The following is a 5,846-nucleotide window of genomic DNA, read 5'->3' as shown; positions in this document are numbered from 1 at the left end:
TTTTGTTAACAGATGCTTTTGTCACAAACTATTTGAGGCTACAATAAACTTACCGTCACCAGCGAGTGTTCAGGAAGGCCAAGCTCGGCTTGGGCTTTTTGCAGTTCCCTTCTCCTTCTCCAGCTGTGGGAAAACATGCCGTTTATTGCACGACACACAGCTAGAGCACGGTCTGTGCGGGCTTTCTCTGTCTTGTCGATTGTGTTGGACACAGCTAGGTTTAGGTTGTGCCCAAAGCAGCTTAACCAGGGCCAGCCTAAATTACGAACAGCTGCTTTTACATTAGCTCCACTGTCCGTTGTGATACAAGATATTTTATTCTCGTCTAATCCCCAATCACTTAGGGCCTCCTGCAAAGCGTCGGCCAAGTTAGCTGCAGTGTGATCCTCTGGCAAAAAACTAGTTTGTAGGCATTTTGATTGTAGTACGCATTCAGTATCAATAAAATGGACAGTCAGAGACATATAAGGGGTCATCTTTGTGCTCGACCACATGTCCGTGGTGAGTGAAAAATGCTCAACAGTTGAAATAACATTTTGCAACTCACTCCGGACACGGTTGTAGGCACGTGGGACAGCTGTTTTGGTGAAATAGTAACGCCCTGGCAGTTCATATTGGCTGTCGAGTGGGCAGCTGTAGTTATGGATTATGATTGTACTAGAAAAATATCACAAAATATTCTGCAAGTACTACTGCGGATGTGTAAGATTGGATTACTTCACCTTTTTTGATGAGTTTGCACCTCGGCTAAAAACATTGTTCTCTGTGAACTGAAAACACTGTAAAGTTTGAATGTTTTGGTTTACGAGAACATCTCTCCCACCCCAAGGGGCTTTCGGCTGGCCTTTTCAGAAATGCCTGAAGTCCATGAGAGGTGAAACTCCCGCCACCTGTTCGTACATAAACAGGAGCATTTGTCGTAACATGTGTTGGTTGTGTTGGCGGTTGCATCTGGATGATGAGCGTTGAAGAGTTCATGGGTATGACAGTGCTGGACATTTTGGTTTCTGAATCTCCAACTGACCTGTACAAAATCAGAAACAGAAGGAGCTAATCTAATGTGAAGAGGAAGACTGTTCCAGCGTCTCGGACCTGCAGTTGCAAAAGCACGATCACCTCATTTTTTAAGTCTAGATCTCGGCACGATGAGCAGACAGATACAGATGGAGCAGGTTTGATAGAAAGGTATTAAGGGACCAAATTATTGAGGGCTTCATAAACATATTAGAATTTTAAAATAAATTCTATATTTGATGGGTAACCATTGCAGTGCATATGAAATAGGAGTTACCGGCTCATACTTGCGGGACCCAGTTTTTGTTTTTTGCACTAGCTGTAGACAGGAGAGGGAAGAACTGAGAAGCCCACATAAATTGAATTACAGTTATCTAAAACATATTTGTATGTTTGTTAAAAATGGAAGCCAGAGGTAGCATGTACAGGGTCAACAGAACCGGCCCTAGGATTGATCCCTGTGGAACTCCACAATTAAGAGGTATACTAAAGGAGGTCTGTAGACCAATATTAACACTTCTATAATGTTCTAAATAATGTTCAATTTCTTGCACAGAACGATCGCTTTAGCTTGTTAAGACCCTCAATTTATCATCAGGAGCCACAGCTATTAAAGGGGTCATATGATGCTGCTAAAAAGACATTATTTTTGTTATTTGGTGTGATGAAATGTTTATGTGGTTTAAGGTTAAAAAACGCATTATTTTCCAATACTGTACATTATTGTTTCTCCTCTATGTCCCGCCTTCTGAAAACACGGTGCACATTTTTACAAGGCTTATCGCTCTGAAAAGAGAGGTTGTGCTGTGATTGGCCAGCTATCCAGCGCATTGTGATTGGCCGAATGCCTCAAGCATTAGACGGAAGTGTTACGCCTCTTAACATATGTGATGCCCTGTCCGGCAAAAAACATAAACACCCATTATAAAACGACATGGCAGCGGCGGAAACCAACGAGAATAAAAGGTAACGCTTCTTTTTCTTTGCATGAACATCTGGGCGGCGTTATGAAAATCTTCCCATATACTGACGTAGAGATGTGGGGGCGTGTTAGAACGGTCGTTTCAGGGGGGCATGGACGAGTCTCAACTTTTATAAAGAATTTCTCTTTGGATTTGAGACTTTAGTCTTTGCAACTTCACAGATCTTCTTTATTCACCAAGAGCTTATAACAGAGAAAGGAAAATTTGAAATCGCATCATATGACCCCCTTTATACGTGTTGCTTTTTTGACTCTCAAATTGACAGTATCCATTGACTTCCATTTAAGAAGCACCAAGGACCATGATTTCAACTAAAAATCTTTTTTAGGCCTACTGTTCTACTGAAAACAGAAACCTTACATATTGGATGGCCTGAGGGCGAGTATATTAACAGCTAAATTTCATTTCAGGGTGAACTATCCCCTTTAAGGGCGCTGCGCTTAGACATTTTTCCTGCCTGGGACAGTCTTGCACACTTACTTCCTGTCATGTGCACATGTTCTATATTTGGAGACTATAGACAGTCCCTCGATCATGACAAGCTGGCGACCATTATCTAGCAACTCCTGCTTCAACTTTGCCATGTGAGAGACTATTTTCACTTGCAGGACACACAGTGCACTAGAAGAGGGCTGCTCTGGGACCTCACAATGTTAACAACCTTGTATGCCTTAGCAACTGGTTAAATGCTGACTAGAAAATAGTCTTCTTTGTGTTCTGTTTAAGCTTGGCAATAAGGAAATTGAAATGATTAGAGACTGAAACATACATATGAAATAAAACATGCTAAAAATCAATAGTGTATGTTTAATTTCACTACAAGTGTGCGTTTAATCACAGTTAATAACACAAAAAGGTTGTGATTAATCATAATTAAATAATTTAACCTATTGATAGCCCTAGTTTTTATGTTTTGTCATAATTAAACTTGTTACATCAGGCTTTTATGAGCATTTTATTTTTTAAATTCATGTATCAAAAATGACTTCAGTTTTTGAAAGGTCATTCAATACCGTGATAAAAGCTTCAACAGTTATTTTGATATGAAAATTGCTTTCCATCGAATCATAAAATTACTACCAGAGCACAAAACAAAAGTTATTATCAGAGTTCTCTTTCTATAAATTACACAACCCAGTGGTTCTTGAGGTCAGAAAAGCAATAAAAATGGTAGGTTGCTGTCTGTGATATATTTTCATTTCAAAACAACACAAGAAATGCCACAACCTATACTCCTATCCACTAGGGCTGCACGGTTATGACAAAAATCATAATTGTCGATTATTCCCTTTAAATTGTAATTGTGATTGTTAATTCCATATATCAAAATTTACATTGAATGATGTTTATACCATTGTTATATGCAACTGCATGCCATATTTTTATATGAAAATAAACAAGCTGAAAACACTCAAAAAATCAGAGTAAATCCCTTTCACTGAACACGTTAAAATAAATTTAGCTATTAAGCTCTGGCGCTTGAATTTATTTAGGCTTCAAAATTAAAGAGTTACATTATTTTGTGAAGATTATCTCGTTGGACAAAACGTGTAGGTTTCATGAACTATGGTTGAACACGGGGCTTTTTTTTGTGATAACCCAAAATCCGCCTACGCAGTGACGTCATAGCTCCCCCACTCTAACGGAAAGAATAACAAAGTACAGTAAACGGTAAAAGTGTTTATGATTGAGACATTACATTAAAATAATATGATAAGAAACACCAGTTCGCAATATCAAGGAGCAAAACGAGCTGTTTTGAATAATACTCTCACACTTTAGGGAGAAAATTAAAATATAACCGTTGACTTTGATGTGATTCACAATGGATTTGACTTCACAGACATGTATTTAATAAGCACGTTTTGTGATAAACGTTAGCTGTTCATAAACTGTTTCTGACTCCTCGAGTGAACAGCTCACAGTAAACTCGAGTTCAGTCTCCTAAACACACAAACACACATCTATCGTGACTTATATGATGCTGTCATATAAATGTAAATGAACAGACACGTACTGGACTTACCGATAGATAAAAGACAGAAGCTTTGGTTTGCAGAGATCAGAAATGCGCTCTTATCACAAGACGAATTTTTAGTTTCGATTTACATGTGAACCCCTATAAACGCTCTGCTGACAAACACCATCCCGACTATTATCTCACAACCCCTAACCCACACCGCTCTTCTGAAGTCAACCCATCCCGACTCTAGACGGCTGTGATTGGTCCATCCTGACGCCAAGCGGCTGTGATTGGCTCATATCGGGTTGCGCGCACCGTGCTTCTGAAGTCAACTTCCATTTTTGTAGATTTGAAACATGATAAATCCAGAGTGTTTCACGAAAATAAGTGACTGAATCACGAAGCCTGCATTTATTTGATCCAAAATACATTACTGTATTTTCAGCATCATTACTCCAGTCTTCAGTGTCACATGATCTTCAGAAATCATTCTAATATGATGATTTGCTGCTCAAGAAACACTTCTGATTATTATCAATGTTGAAAACAGTTTTTTTCAGAATTCTTTGATGAATAGAAAGATCCAAATTTCAGCATTTATTTGAAATAAAAAGCTTTTGTAACATTATACACTATACCATTCAAAAGTGTCAGTATAATTTATTTTATTTAAATTATTTTGGGAAAGAAATTATAGAAATGATTACTTTTATTTAGCAAGGAAGCTTTAAATTGATCAAAAGTGATGATAAAGACATTTATAATGTTACATAATATTTCTATTTCAGATAAATGCTGTTCTTCTGAACTTTCTATTCATCAAAAAAACCTGAAAAAAAATTCTAGATAATAATATATTCAAATAGAAAGCAGTTATTTTAAATAAAATATTTCACAATATTTAAATCTTTAAATAAATTTTGGATCAAATAACTGCAGGCTTTGTGAGCAGAAGAGACTTCTTAAATTTTTTTTTTTTAAATCTTCCTGTTAAAAAAACTTTTGACTGGTAGTGAATGTTATGCATGTTTGCATGCTGTACATCTACCACTTTATATCCGATTATGTCTTTTGAACTTGAGGTTACAATGTAGCGGCAGCCAGTAACCGCTAAGAGGCTGAGTAGAGGCAGTAAAGGATGACGCGTTTCCACTGCAAATCCTGGTGGTTTTTTGTAACATTGAAATAACAGTAAAGTAAGCAAAAACAATGAAATGAAACTAAATGAAATGAAAACGGTCAACAGAAAGTGAGCGTCCCAGCTACTCACCCCCTTCCTACCTGCTAACCACACGCAAACTAACAGATAATATCAATCCAAACCTGGCACCTACACTCCAGCCCCTGATTATTACACCCTAAAAATTGAATAATCATAACAATACAACACAATCATGCAAGTTATACGTCACTGATTATTTCCCTGCATACATAGAAATCGCTAAATATTATTTCACAAATAAACAATGTATACATATGTGTGTATGTGTGTAAATGTCCAATTCTTCAATGTGTGAACATTGTCCATAATCAACTAAAGTAAACATGTCAATCAAACAGTCTTAATTCAAAGTCTTCAGTCAGTCATTAGTCAATCAAGTAGTCAGTTGGTTATAGAATAGTTAAAAGTCCTCCGTTTCCAGAAGAAGGCAGACTTTAGTAATGGGTCTGGTCAAGCAGGAACTCTTGGTCTTGATTCTTATTTGACGTGTCAATCCCCTTTTATCCTGTGTGATCTGAATAATCTTGCCCATTATCCATGAGCTCCTTGGAGCAGTATCATCCACTACAAGCACAATATCTTCCACTTGAAAATTCCATTTCTTCACCAGCCACTTCTGGTGTTCTTGTAGTTGAAGTAGGTACTCCTCGATCCATCTCTTCCA

General features: G+C 37.5%; 1 protein-coding gene across 1 annotated transcript in view; it reads right to left on the bottom strand.

Annotated features, from left to right (window-relative positions):
• Positions 1 to 4,057, bottom strand: part of LOC122140653 (membrane-spanning 4-domains subfamily A member 8-like) — a 12,213-nt gene extending 8,156 nt beyond the window's left edge. Inside the window, exon 1 of the mRNA XM_042745139.1 lies at positions 4,024 to 4,057. The gene's annotated coding sequence lies outside the window, so the exon portion shown is untranslated. The remainder of the gene's footprint in view (positions 1 to 4,023) is intronic.
• Between the last annotated feature and the right edge of the window lie 1,789 nt (positions 4,058 to 5,846).

The sequence above is a fragment of the Cyprinus carpio genome, chromosome A4, assembly GCF_018340385.1.
Source record: "Cyprinus carpio isolate SPL01 chromosome A4, ASM1834038v1, whole genome shotgun sequence".
Lineage (NCBI taxonomy): Eukaryota > Metazoa > Chordata > Actinopteri > Cypriniformes > Cyprinidae > Cyprinus > Cyprinus carpio.
This window is presented reverse-complemented; position numbering and strand designations above follow the sequence as displayed.